Here is a 15,290-nt window from a genome sequence, read left to right as displayed (position 1 = left end):
TTTGAACTAACCTGATGAATAAATAATGTAAAGACGCATTTCACTTTGTGACATTTCCAGTATCAGCCCCTGTGGAGAGCAGAGCCTCCTTCCGGAAACTTGGCAGGGCAGGGCTGTGGGGATGCAATGCAGTGCACCACCAACCTCACTGCCACCCCAACCCTTTCCAGTCAGGAGAGCAGCTTCTGGATCTTTCCTTCTATATTGGGAATGCAGCGTGGATATTGGCATTTGTATATTAGAGAGAGAGCGAGAGAACTTTCAGAATTCTCAGAATATCAATGCAGATTTCATTTTATGGTAGAGACTATTTTGCTAAAAGTGACCAGAATAATTTCAGTCGCTGCGGTTGGTAGAATTGTAACTGAGCCAATTTAAGCGTTTGATCTTCCAAGCCCACAAAAGATACCGTATAATCACTAAATTGGCAATAAAATATTTTTTCCCGTTTTACCATATGTCTGTTTCAGCAGCAATATCGTAAAAGTCCATTTTTGTAAGGTCACGAATTTAAGCCACACTTTAACTTTTTACAGTCAGAATTTGGGGGAAAAAGTGCTGCTTATATTTGGGCCAATACGGTATATATCATTTGGTAAGGCACACTGATTTTAGAAGCTTTCTCCTGCTTGACTCACCTAGGCCTGTTTACAAAAATAGCTAAAATAGACCTGCACAACATGCAGCCTGTTGCACAGCCCCTAAGTCACGTATTGTGGCCTGAATGATGCTTGATAACCTGTCTGTTTTTGCAGTCCCAGCTAAGCAGCAAAACCAGGTGATTACCAGCCTCCTAATAACCTGTCGTACGTGGCTGGTGAGCTAGGTTTAGATCACAAAATTTCTAATATCCAGTTGAATTTGAAGTCCTCCTTGACAATATTTGTACTTGAACTATCTATGTCCACTGGCTACTGCTTGGGTGAGTTTCTGTTATTGCAGCCTGGAGATATAGACAAAGTTCCTGGACTACTGCAGCAGTCTTCTGGATTCTTGCCCATCGTGGATGGTGGCAGCTTGAAGGAGAGAGCGGGGAGGGGGAAATCAAGCACTGCCATCAGATCCATTAGAAATTACTCACTGAAGGAGAGAATGGGCTTCTAATGTTCTCAGAAGGCTGTGGACAGGACTATCTTGAAGTTTCCTTTACTTGAACTGTCTGATCTGGGCCGTTATCAGTCTGCACCTAGCTAAACAAGGTATCTGAAGAGGGCTGGGGGTGGCTGTTCAGCTCCAGTTATTCCTAGATGAAGCTGACATGGGTGCCACATAATCAGTCTGGTACAGGTATAGGTAGGGATGCAGGTGGCACTGTGGCCTAAACGGAAGGTCAGTGGCTCGAATCCCTGTAACGGGGTGAGCTCCCCTTGCTCTGTCCCAGCTCCTGCCAACCTAGCAGTTCAAACGCATACCAGCACAAGTAGATAAACAGGTATCGCTGCAGCAGAAAGGTAAATGGCATTTCTGTGCGCTCTGGCTTCCGTCACGATGTTCCGTTACGCCATAAGTGGTTTAGCCATGCTGGCCACATGACCCAGAAAGCTGTCTGTGGACAAACAGTGGCTCCCTCAGCCTGAAAGTCAGATGAGTGCCACAACCTCATAGTCGCCTTTGACTGGACTTAACCATCCAGGGGTCCTTTACTGTTGTTGTTTTTTACCTAGGTAGGGAATAGATTTTGCTTGGTTGTTTTAGTGGCAGTAGAGGACTTTTAACATTTCAGCAGTGCCCTGTGCAACGCTAAAACCCCTGCCGCCACCGCCTCTCGCTTTCCATTCCTACAGTGCCTTCTCAACTCATTGTCCATTGTGGGTGAACCGGGTGTGCTCCCCTAAATCTGCTTGCTAGTGGGCAATATTTTAAGGTTTACTTTAATTTATTCATTCAAGTTTCTGAAAGCCTTGGGGTTCCCCCCTCAATCATACTGATTTCTTCCTCTTATTTCTCAGTGTCCCCATTTTAACTACAATCCTGTTTACACTCACCACCTGAGTTTGTTTTTTTGAATATGTGATAGGTGAAAGTATTATAAATAACAAAGGGAGAAGCAGTAATCATATTTAAAATGGCACTGAAATATTATTTTGTTCATTATGAAAGAAAACATTACATGGACCAGTTGGTTTCCTTGAGCATTTCCAATTCTTCCATACTTGAAATAAATAGATGAGCTTGAGACACCTTTGTATGCCTAGATTCTTACTGACTGAGAGATTCTGAAACATGAATTATACAATACATTGTTGAGCTACATTTTATGTTTTTGTTATTGATGCCTCAGGATCTCTTTTGAGAAAAAAGCATCCAATAGTATGGTGCCACTTGCGGAGCTGCTTTTGCTTTGCTAACATAAGAGAAGCGGAGACAGTTTTCACTGAGTCCCCCTACACCACCTGAAAAAACGTTGCAGAGTGTTGAGGGACTCTCCACAGCAACATGGAAGGTGGCATGGAATTAGAGCTGTAGGGGAAAGAGAAAATTGGTGAAAATTGCCTCCCCTTCTCTTCCGTTTCCAGATTTTTCCACTGGATCAAAAACTGTTCCATAACCAGAACATCAGCATTTGATTTCACCCTTATACTTTCATGTAATTTTGTCTTAAATAAATTGCAATCACTTTTCCCCATTCAGTTTATGGGACATGGCATTTTTCCCTTCCAAGATTATCAGTTCTGCCGTCATTGGGGGAGTATAATTTGCCTTCTGTAGTTTTCAGTCAGTTGTTGTCAGAAACTATGCATGTTGGAAATAAAATATGACTCAGAGTTGTTCGTAACAATCTCACCAATCTCTGTAGTGTCCTGATGAACATTATAGTAGGTCTAATTGGTGGCATAAAGGAATACTGACCTTCATTTTGAAGTGCAGTTTCCCTGCTGGAGTAGATCAATAGCTGAGCTGTCTGTCACTGCTGCTCGCCTTCCGTTCTCACAGCGAGAACATTCTCCAGGCAGCAATCAATAGCTGTAATCTGTTCCAGCCTGTAATGACATGTGAAGCTTTTAGGGTGGTATTAACATTGGATTTTTCTGTGTATGTCCTGTAGATTTGCCAAGAATTATTACATTTCATAGAAGGCCTTGGTATACCCCTGCAATAGGTAGGCAATTAAATCCTCTGTAAATTATCTGCACTTGTTTTAGGTACTGTTCCTGTTTAGACCTTGAAATCTCAGATGAACTTCTAAGTCATGCTTAAAACACTCAGTCTTGTGTGTTTGCTTCTCATAATCTTTACTGTGAATTTTAAAAATCACTTTTAATGGTGCTGACCCTCCCACAATAATTAGCAACCCTCTCATTTAAAGAGAACTGGTGAACAAAAAATATGGAGGAAAGCCACCCAATAGGTTCAACTGTATTAGTAGACTCTTAGAGGTGCTGTTTTGTTCATGTGTGTATATATATATATACGTACCTTGTGACCCGTGAAAGAAACTTCAGTTTCATACAAGTAATTCTCCTGCCATATCAATCTCTTTTCTTGAAACTCCTCTGCAATCCAGACACCCTTTGTGCTGGACTTGGGGTGGAAGGAGTGTGTTGATTGGGCAGAGGTATCCTCCATCGGCAGTGTTGAATGTGCAGGTGGGTGGAGGGCTTCCTTGGGGTACCTGCTAGCAGAAGCCCACCAAAAGCCCTGAAACAGGCAGAGGCAGATTTAGGGAAGCGCAACCGGTTTGGTTGCACTGGGCATGGAGCCTCAGGAGGCACCCCAACTGTGATGTAGAATGAAAAGTGGGGGGCACCAAATTTTGGCATTGCACAGGGCATCACTGAAATTTGAGGCCTCAAGGTCTACAACTGAAACAGGGCAGGGAGGGGCTGTGCCAGCTATGATCCTGCAAAGCAAGAGTAAAGCAATATATGATTAAGCATAAGATATTTATTTCATAAATTGCTACAGATTGCCTCCTGATCTGGACTGGGAACCTGTCATGGGAATTAGAGGGCTTTAACCCTTTTCTTCCAGTGTAATCCAGACCTGGATTGTGGCTTCACACCTGCAATCTGCATTAGGAAAAGTATCAGGAACCTTTTTCCCTTCCAAAATGCAAATGCCAGGGTGCGGGGATCCAGATTGGGACTACAATGGGAGGCAAAGGATTAAAGCAGGGATGGGGAACCTCAAGCCCCAGAGGTGAAATGCAGTCCTCCAAGCCTCTCTGTCAGACCTTTGGGACGCTACTCAAGCCCCAGCCCCTCCCCAGCCACACCTCTTACTGGCCCTGCTCTGCATCCTCTTTTGAGAGTTTTTGCCTAGCTGGAATGTGTCGTTGAACTCTGATAATGCCTCTTGCTTGCCTGAATGGAGGCTAGGCAGGCAGAACATGCTGAGCTGATCCAGCAAATCAGTGCAAGCTTCTGAATTTGTTCTCAGAGCTTTTGGATACCCTGATTTTCTACATGGTCAGTTCTGTCTCCAGTGAACTCCAGTTCTTAGTCTGGCCACTACAATTCTACTGGCCTATGCTGGGGTCACACAACTGTAAAGTTCCACCGGCATACTTATCCAAACAAAGCAAGTGAGGTTTCAAGCTGATGGGCTGTCAAACTGAGGGTAGTCCTCTAAGAATTAGAGAAGAAAATCTTCATGGATGCTAGCCAGTCTTCAAGTGGTCCAGGGCACATGGTTTCTAGACTAGTCTGAACTATCAAACCAAATTAGCAGAATAAAATGTCTGTTCCTTTTATTTAAATATGTACATTAATCTAACATAATATTGAGATAAAACCACAAATGTTTATTTTACAAGGAGAAAATACTTGCAGGCATTTTGCTAGGAAGCTTAATTATAAATAAATAGTAATTAGCCCTTTTCTATTCAATAATTTCTTCAGTTTCTTCTCTTCAACTTTCTAGGTGCCCTGGCACTTACAATCCTCACCAAACTATGGTTATCATTGAGCTGTCTCTCCTTCCATTTAGATTACCAGAGAGAATGTTTCAGCATAAGATATACCCTCCTGTTGAGAATCATAGAATCATAGAGTTGGAAGAGACCACAAGGGCCATCGAGTCCAACCCCCTGCCAAGCAGGAAACACCACCAGAGCACTCCTGACATATGGTTGTCAAGCCTCTGCTTAAAGACCTCCAAAGAAGGAGACTCCACCACACTCCTTGGCAGCAAATTCCACTGTCAAACAGCTCTTACTGTCAGGAAGTTCTTCCTAATGTTTAGGTGGAATCTTCTTTCTTGTAGTTTGGAACCATTGCTCCGTGTCCGCTTCTCTGGAGCAGCAGAAAACAACCTTTCTCCCTCCTCTATGTGACATCCTTTTATATATTTGAACATGGCTATCATATCACCCCTTAACCTCCTCTTCTCCAGGCTAAACATGCCCAGCTCCCTTAGCCGTTCCTCATAAGGCATCGTTTCCAGGCCTTTGACCATTTTGGTTGCCCTCCTCTGGACACGTTCCAGTTTGTCAGTGTCCTTCTTGAACTGTGGTGCCCAGAAGTGGACACAGTACTCCAGGTGAGGTCTGACCAGAGCAGAATACAGTGGCACTATTACTTCCCTTGATCTAGATGCTATACTCCTATTGATGCAGCCCAGAATTGCATTGGCTTTTTAAGCTGCCGCATCACACTGTTGGCTCATGTCAAGTTTGTGGTCAACCAAGACTCCTAGATCCTTTCCCACATGAACCAAGAGGAAGGGGTATTTGTCAGTGGGTTTTATGATTCCTTGCAGTCGTTCAGTTACATCTTGGATCTTAGCCCCGGGGAGACAGCACACTTCCCGAGACATCTTGTCAGGCCCACAGATCACTGCTTCTGTTCCCCTCAGTAGGGAATCCCCTATCACTACTACACGCCTCCTCTTAGGTTTGGTTGGGGTTCTTCCGTGAGCTGTCCGTTCCAAGGTTGCCTGCACATTCCCTGAGGACTGACTTTGCTGCTCGTCTTCATATACCTGATCGACTGTAATGAGGGAGAGATCCTCAAATGGAGTCTGCTCTTCATCTTCCATGCTAGGGGAGAGGACCTCAAAGCGATTGTGTATTTCTAAACAATCAGAGCGAACCCTGGGCCTCCTACTTCTTTGAGTCACGTTTCTCCATATATCTGGCTCCTGTGTTGGTGAACTAGCCTCCTTCTCAGGGGAGTCCCCTGTCTCCTCCTTGGTGGAGACGGTGTGCTCTGTTGCTTCCAAGAAGAGCTCCAGCTCTCTAATTCTTTGGAGCATAGCTACACGTTCCTCCAGTTGTTGGACTTTGTCTTCTAAGAGGGCAATCAACATGCAATTGCTGCAGGTAAAGCAGCAAAAGCCCAAAGCCCAAGCCCGGGACAACGGCCCCTCTGGCACCCCCCACGCTATACCCCTGGTCTTACTGCCAGGAAAGTACATTATAAAAGTGTGTTGTGGGTCTTAAAATGCTGAAGAAGACTGGGTTAAAGTCTTCATTTAAAACCACATATCAAACACCAATAGTTTCAAAGAGCTATATCTAAAAAAGGAAAACTTCTCAAAATGAAAATTCTATGTTCAATTAACCCCATTGTTCAAATACAGATTCAACAACAGGACTAGAAAGTACATTGGGGAAGCAATCCTATGACTGAAGCCAGAGTAAGCATGCTGGTGTAAATTTAGCCAGCATAAAGTTACCAACAGAGCCAAACTCTGTTTCGCAGTGAGGCTGTTGCTGTTGTTGTTGTTGTGTACCCGTTGTCAAAATATCACAGGCCATAGATTATTTAAGAGCCATAGGCCTAGGTAAGGAGGAATCTTTTTGCCTGGTACCTAAAGACATGTAATGATGGTGCCAGGCGAGTCTCTCTGGGAAGTGCATTCCACAATCATGGAGCCACCACAGAAAAGGCATGTTCTCTTGTTGTCACCCTCCAAACTTTTCGGGGATAGTCACAAGGGAGGAGATCAAGGCTGGCGCATGACAAACTATGTCAATAGGCCCCAACTGGGCCAAAGGCTAAATATCATGTGACTGCTGACTGAGTCATCCCAAGTCCAGCAGAGGGAAAACAATCCTTTAAAATAGTGTTTGTTTGAGTTACACTACCCTTCTTGCTGGCTTCATTTATGCCAGGTTACATGACCAAGTTGAGGGGTCTTAGGATCCATCCTAACTTCACCTTCTCTGGTGGAGCCCAACAATGGCTGGAGGGCACCATGTTGGAGAAGGCTGGCCAAGCTTCTATGCATAAACAGTTAATTTTTAAACTCCTGTGTAAATTTGTGATGGCCATAATCACAACATATCTGTATTTATATTTGGGGCATTGTTAAAATTTGTTATTGCTGTTTTTATACATTAATTTTCATTTTTATCTTTTATTATACTGTCATACTGAAATTTTGTACTGCTATATTGACACAATTTGTATATTTATTAATTTACTATGTTTTCTGTTTTTTTCCTCCCTCGTATTGTGGGTTGCTTTGAATGCAAGTGTTTATGGGTAAGTGACATATACAATCTAATCTCAATGGAATTGAATTGATATGGAAATTTATTTTTGACTGTTATGCTGAATTGGCAATTCTTCTATTTGGCTATTTGGGGCAGAGAAGAAACCTTCTTCATAGGAAAGTCATGCACAATTGCTGCCCTAGAAATGTCTTGAGATGAAAAGCACTTGCTTGGTGGGGAAAAGCCTGCTTGGGGCCGTGGTTCTGGGAGGACTGAGGATTCTTCCCCCCCCCCCCCCCGGGTTTTGGTATACACAATTCTTTGTGTATATGCAGAACCCTTGGAACTGAACCCTTGCATAAGATTTGATTGTACTGTATATACAGGGGGGAAATACCAATAATGTAGATTTGAAAATAACCAATTCTCCAATCCTAGTAGGAACCAGAGCTATCTTCTGACAATAATCTCATACTAGAAGAATACCTGGATAAGGAAATATTTTAAATTTTAGTGATGTTGTCAAGTCTCTTTTATCAGTATTGACAGTTCTCTCAGGTATTGACACAGCACTGTATTTTTTTTAAAAATGTACATGGTGTAACTGGCACATCCACATTATAACTACAGTGAATATGCGATGTTCTTTGCTTCAACAACATTGCTTTGTGTGTGGAAGGGGGAGCAGGAGGTGAGAAAGAATACTAATACCAAAAAATTGTTTTAAACTTGTACAAATTGTTGGCATTGAAGTCCTATTCAACAATTGGAAAATTACTACATGTTTTTTATAGGGCAAAGAACACATAAAGAGTTCATTAATTAAACAGTGCTTGTGGAACAGATGGAATGGCTATCTGGGTTCTAATTACTGTAAGTTGTACAGAGGTTTGCAGTCCTTAATGAGCTCAATAAAATGAATGATTACACATCAATCACCATTAGAGATACCTATAAGATGGGTTGAATAATCATTGTAATATGTCAAGCATGGTAAAACAAAGAACAACAGGCAACGCAAAACATAATTAAGAATAAATAGTCCATCCCAACCTCTGGGGGGAAAGTGACGTATTTGCACAACTTCTTACCATTCATGTAAAGTCAAGGGGTGGTATTCAATTTTTTAAAAATCAGAGTACACTCATTAAAACAAACAAGCCTAATATAAGCATGACCATTAATTTCAATGGTTCTAGTATGAGCAAAACTGATACTATAGCTCTACATTATCTCCTTCAAAAGAATAGGCAGCAACTTTCCCCTCCTCAGTGCATTTACATAGCTGAGGCACTTCTGGAATTTTGGCATCCCAGGCACTTGCCAAGTTTGTATATGTGGGGTGGACCTGCTTTCCTGGCAAGTGGAGGATTATGCCTCTATGCTCTCCTCCCCATGGTCTGGATGTCTTGTTAGCGGCAGTGACACCCAGGGTTTGGGCTACTGCAATAAAGCCCATCTGAAAAGGTGGTTGGGTATAAGCACACATACCCAGCGGAAAACTTCGTTTGCCGGAACTCACTCTTATTAAAGATAGTTTGTGGGAAAGTGGTTTCCAAACTATTATACTGACATAAATCCACTTCTGCTACTCACAATGGAACAATGCTAGTCAACGATATGTAAATCTCTAATATAACTGTGTGATTTAGATTTTTTTTTAAATTACACTCTCCCTTTGAGTAAATTTTTCACTTTTCACTTAATCAGATGTACAGTCAGATCTTTCACATTTGGCCTAGAAGTTCACTCTTTACATTTGCAAAGATTTGTGATTAAAGCAGAAGCTTTTCAGCCTGAGGGGTTAAAAGTGTGGGTGTGGAAGTGCGCTTTTGTTAGAAAAATTAGCAATGCCATGAGTCATTGTGCATTAGCGGCAGAATAGTTTTGCATCTTGTATGAACCCAGACACCATATGCCATGCGAGGACCTATTACTTTATTCGGTGCCATTGCTGACAGGCAGACACGTGGATATCCCCAATGGAAAGACTGTCTCTTCTCTGTGGTGAGTACAGGAACCCAGTGATCTGAACACATCAGACATTGTAACTAGCAGCAGGAACAGCTGGTAAGCTAGGAAGAAGCAATGGCAATACAGAGCTAGAATGTTAATGAGAATGTGTGAGCTAAAGCCCAGTGCAAGCCTCAAAGGAGTGGGGTGGGGGACATTAAAAAACACTTTATTTTATGCAGTTCATGAAGCCCAACATTTGGGATTTTTCTTCCTGAAATCATAAATACTGAATCTGAGTTAAGCATCAGTTCACACAACTAAGAAACTGATAAATATTGTTCAAGAAGCTCAGAATTTGTTCCTGTCATCCTATTGAAAGCATATTAACCTTAACTTCTTTCATTTTCCAAATAAAATAAAATAAAATAAAATGGTACATTCCCGAGTCAGTAAAGCCTTAGCCAAGGCTTAGATTGAAGCAGATGCATGTCTTGCTTGTTTTAACATCACAGTTATAATTACTTAAGCTAGATCAAGTAAACATTTTAATGCAAAAAGCAAACAAAACTCATAACATGACAATGAAAGGACTAATGCATATAGAAGTAAATAATGTTTTAAATGCATTGCAATTTTTCACAATTGACTGCATTTTAACACAACAGGATTAGAATGATTAGTCATTTAGCAGTAGCATCAACAATGCCATATATGCTAAAAAGGGTTAAAAAGTCAAACATTTTACATGAATTTCATTCTATCCTAAACATGCATAATCTGGACTTTGCTTTTTGACAAACTGTGAAGACATTTTACCTGACAAGATCTTTGTATGCTTTTTATTATGTTTACTATGCTTTCACTGAAACTCAATGTTTTGAAGGAATGAAAAACTTCATTATTATAAAACCTGAGAAATCTACATTGCCTTTACTCCCAAGAAGGCAAAATAAGATTGCTGCTATAAAGAATACAGTAGCAAGAATGCATACTATACAAGCAACCTCATTTCAACACAAGCTGATGCTAGTTTAGTATGGAAAAATTATACGCTCAACCCAAACAATATTTCTCAAACCGTGCACTCATTTTCTCATTTGATACTTTAATTGAACAGTAAATTGGTCAGTGGGTGGTCACTTTTGAGCCAGAATGAAAATAAATGTGGACACTATGCAGTATAAGGAAATATGCAGTAAGTATATTAGCAAAGAACACAAAAATATTGTTGTTTTTAAAAGTTTGTTTCTTCACTTAAGCTTTGAGAATTCACATTTAATTGTTCTTATAATAACTCTTTTAATAACAAGTACTGGTGCAGGTTTGGGCTACAGTATATGTGTTTCAGCTGAGCTGCAGTAGAGGACTTTCAGAAATATTTCTCACACTGAAAAATATATTTCACCTTGGGGATTTTTAATTAATTCAGGAAATTCCCACATTATGAATTAGCTTATTTTGCTATTAATGATGTAATCACATAGCCAAATCAGCTGCATACTAAGTGTCCTGACTACATCCTGTTTAGCGTGTGATTATTGACAGAGTAGAATAGTAAGTGAAACTATACCTAAAAAGAAGACAGCCTAAAAATGAAACAAAATGGCATTGAAACAGCAGCAGATGACAGAAAACGGTGAACATTTACTCAGTTTAGAGTTTTTTGTAGAAATACGTTTTGATTTAAAAAGTCAGAAAAGGAGAACAGCTAGCAAAACCCTAATTAATATGCTCTCATATTGAAAGCTTGCAGGGCAGCAGCTGAAGAAGGAGCAAAAAGGGTTTTCTCGTGTGTGTGTTTCTTTGTGGCTGATTAGCTGCTCTCCCTGTGCAAAGGTCAGAGGGGGCAGGGTTTCTGCTGAGGCAGGTGATTAGCTGTGGGAGGAGCTTATCAGAGCTTGCAGGGCAGCGGCGCGCGCAGTTTGATCCATCTTTTAGATTTAGGGGAGCTAGTCTCAAACGTTTGTTGGGGGAGACCTAGGGTTTTTTGGGGGGGAGTTATTTGTCCTGTCTGCACGCTTCTTATGATGGAGGACCGCTGTAGCCACCTCCAACAACACGTTCTCAAGATGGAGGGTGAGGAAACAGCTGCAGTCGCCTGCGGTTCCTGCGCAATGTTTGCCATCTTGCCATAGGTTGCAGGCGGCAAAGCAGGCGCCCCCATGCAAGTGCTCCCCATTGCGGCCCATTGCGGCAAAGCAGGCGCCCCCATGCAAGTGCTCCCCATTGCGGCCCCACCAGTGCTCGTCTCACAGGTGTCGGAGAACAAGAGAGAGAGAAGCAGAAAGGGAAACGCTGAGAGAGAAAGGAACTGCTTCCATGGGGAAGGTTACTCGGTGGGAGAAGGGCAGCAAGAGCCTCTCCAGCGCAGGCAAAAGAGCAACCTCCTCCCGCGTTCAGGAGGGGAAAGAGGCGGGGAAATCAGGGTTATGCAGATGTCAGGTAGAATCATCCCTCATGGATGTGGCACATTGCAAGGCTTTTTCCTTGCTGCAATGATCATTTGTCCCCTATGTGTAGGTGTTTTGCTTTGCGCCAGCACAGCACTCCTCTCCCAGGCATCGGAAGGCAGGCTCCTTCACCTTCTTGCTGCATCTTGGATCTTGAAAATAGCAGCACAGCCCAAGCCTGCCATTTGTCCGCAAGAGTAAGAGGCAAACCATTCTGTGATTCAATGGGCTTCCGCTCCCCCCCCCCCAATAAAAAGTAAAAATCTAACCCTGCTTTGGATCCAGAGTCCACACCATCACCACCTACTGTCTCCATGCCTCCTTACCAGCATTCCTCACCACACTTTTGTCTCTGTCGAGCATTAATGTGCTTTCCCACCAATAAGATCTTAAATGTAATAATTATATAATAATTTTTAAATTGATATCCTGCCCATCTGGCTGGGTTTGTAGGGTTGGGTGCACCCAGCACCTATGATATAGAAGTGCTAATTAGCATTGATAACATTAAAGGTAAAGGGTAAAGGGACCCGACCGATAGGTCCAGTCGTGACCGACTCTGGGGTTGCGGCGCTCATCTCACTTTATTGGCCGAGGGAGCCGGCGTATAACTTCTGGGTCATGTGGCCAGCATGACTAAGCCGCTTCTGGCGAACCAGAGCAGTGCACAGAAACACCGTTTACCTTCCCGCCACAGCGGTACCTATTTATCTACTCGTACTGGGCTGCTTTCGAACTTCTAGGTTGGCAGGAGCAGGGACTGAACAACGGGAGCTCACCCCGTCGCGGGGATTCAAACCACCGGCCTTTCAATTGGCAAGCCCTAAGCTCAGTGGTTTAGACCACAGCGCCACCCGCGTCCCATGATAACATTAGGTAAAAGGTAAAGGTACCCCTGCCCGTACGGGCCAGTCGTGTCCGACTCTAGGGTTGCGTGCTCATCTCGCTCTATAGGCCGTGAGCCGGCACCGTCCGAAGACACTTCCGGGTCACGTGGCCAGCGTGCCGAAGCTGCAGCTGGCGAGCCAGCACCAGCGCAGCACACGGAAACGCCGTTTACCTTCCCACTATAAAGCGGTCCCTATTTATCTACTTGCACTTAAGAGTGCTTTCGAACTGCTAGGTGGGCAGGAGCTGGGACCGAATGACGGGAGCTCACCCCGCCGCGGGGATTCGAACCGCCGACCATACGATCAGCAAGTCCTAGGCACTGAGGTTTTACCCACAGCGCCACCCGCGTCCCATGATAACGTTAGGCACGCATAAAACAAGAGAGGAAAGCTTTCTTCTGACCCCTTGATGCATTGAATTGGGGGCCCTGCATAAGAAACAGTGAAGCTTCAAACATTATATATAACCAGCAACTATTTTGGTGTAATTTTTTTATTATGAAAACTGATATTTCTGACACTGTATTTTTAGTTTAAAATGATTGCCATTTTGTTTGAGTAGTTGAAAGACTGCAGCACCATCTCTCTGCATGGCGTTTATTTTATTGTTGGCAAAGATGTCCTTGTGCTGTGCATTCTCATTTGTGTCGGAAATGGAATTCAGTTCAGTTCATGAATAGATTGTCAAAAAGATTAAAGTGTATGCTGTGCCATTTTTTACAAAAGAGTGCCTTTGATGTGCTAATGTTCATTTTCACTCCTTTCATTCAAAAGTGCTGGTCATTGTTTTGCTCCGAAGATTGTCTGCTTCATATATGCACATTCTACTAGCTCTGTAGTCAAATCTTGCTTCAGCTTGAAGGAATATAAACAAGTGGTCATAGTTAATCGTGAAATATGGTGGCATCAAATAATCATCAAACCAAGAAGATGCCTATCAAAGAACACCTGGAACTTTTGTTAAATTAAACGTTGGGAGCAACGTTGAGGCTTAATACTGTAGCAGAGCATGGAAGTATCTGTGGTTTCCCCCAGTTCTGTGTATTGCCTCATTCAATACATTGTTACAGCTGTGTCCATTAAAAAAATGTCCAAGGAATCGTAAAATGCTATAATTTACAAAAGGGACGGTCAATGTGGTGCCTTCCAGGTGAACAGTGCAAGTATCTCTAACCTTTTCAGACCGAAACATGATTTAGGGGACTCATTTCTTAATATTTTATCATGTATTTGCATGGTGGCAGTGGTCCTGTTGTGACCCACCTGGAATTAGGCAGTAACCCATCAGCTGAAGCCCAGTGCTGTAGTAGATGCTATACACAATGCCTGTTCCTTTAGTTATGAAAAGTCGCAGTGTGGTGCACAGGTTAGATGAAAGATTGTCAATCTTTTCACGTCCTTGAGCATTTTTGTTGCCTAATCGTTTACTTACACCAGTAGCTGGCAGAACAACAACAACAACAACAACAACAACAACAACAACAACAACAACAACAACATTTTATTATTTGTACCCCACCCATCTGGCTGGGTTTCCCCAGCCACTCTGGGCAGCTTCCAAAAAAGATTAAAAATACATTGAAATGTCACATGTTAAAAACTTCCCTAAATAGGGCTGCCTTCAGATGTCTTCTAAATGTCAGGTAGTTGTTTATCTCTCTGACATCTGATGGGAAGGCGTTCCACAGGATGGGCGCCACTACCGAGAAGGCCTTCTGCCTGGTTCCCTGTAGCTTTGCTTCTTGCAGTGAGGGAACTGCCAGAAGGCCCTCGGAGCTGAACCTCAGTGTCTGGGCAGAACGATGGGGGTGGAGATGCTCCTTCAGGTATGCTGGGCCAGGGCCATTTAGGGCTTTAAAGGTCAGCACCAACACTTTGAATGGTGCTCGGAAACATACTGGGAGCCAATGTAGGTCTTTCAGGACTGGTGTTATATGGTCTTGGCGGCCACTCCCAGCCACCAGTCTAGCTGCTGCATTCCGGATTAGTTGTAGTTTCCAGGTCACCTTCAAAGGTAGCCCCACGTAGAGCGCATTGCAGTAGTCCAAGTGGGAGATAACCAGAACATGCACCACTCTGGCGAGACAGTCTGAGGACAGATGGGGTCTCAGCCTGCGTACCAGATGGAGCTGGTAGACAGCTGCCCTGGACACAGAATTGACCTGCGCCTCCATGGACAGCTGAGTCCAAAATGACTCCCAGGTTGTGCACCTGGTCCTTCAGGGGTACAGTTACCCCATTCAGGACCAGAGAATCCCCCACACCTGCCTGCCCCCTGATCCCCAAGAACAGTACTTCTGTCTTGTCAGGATTCAACCTCAATCCATTAGCCGCCATCCATCCTCCAACCGCCTCCAGGCACTCACACAGGACCTTCACTGCCTTCACTAGTTCCGATTTAAAAGAGAGGTAGAGCTGGGTATCATCCGCATATTGATGGACACCCAGCCCAAACCCCCTGATGATCTCTCCCAGCAGCTTCATGTAGATGTTAAAAAGCATGGGGGAAAGGACGGAACCCGGAGGCACCCCACAAGTGAGGGCCCAGGGGTCTGAACACTTATCCCCCACCACCACTTTCTGGACACGGCCCAGGAGGAAGAAGTGGAACCA

General features: G+C 43.4%; 1 protein-coding gene and 1 long non-coding RNA gene across 8 annotated transcripts in view; one reads left to right on the top strand and one right to left on the bottom strand.

Annotated features, from left to right (window-relative positions):
- Positions 1-15,290, top strand: part of RALGAPA2 (Ral GTPase activating protein catalytic subunit alpha 2) — a 212,114-nt gene that overhangs the window by 147,981 nt on the left and 48,843 nt on the right. The gene's annotated exons all lie outside the window — the stretch shown is intronic.
- LOC309347975 lies at positions 93-4,970 on the bottom strand. The gene is made up of 3 exons (XR_014159098.1): positions 3,418-4,970; positions 2,851-2,981; positions 93-1,016 (listed from the first exon to the last, which is right to left on the bottom strand). It is a non-coding gene; the product is annotated as an uncharacterized lncRNA (long non-coding RNA).

This window comes from Podarcis erhardii, assembly GCF_964252035.2.
Source record: "Podarcis erhardii genome assembly, chromosome: 8".
NCBI classification, from domain to species: domain Eukaryota; kingdom Metazoa; phylum Chordata; class Lepidosauria; order Squamata; family Lacertidae; genus Podarcis; species Podarcis erhardii.
This window is presented reverse-complemented; position numbering and strand designations above follow the sequence as displayed.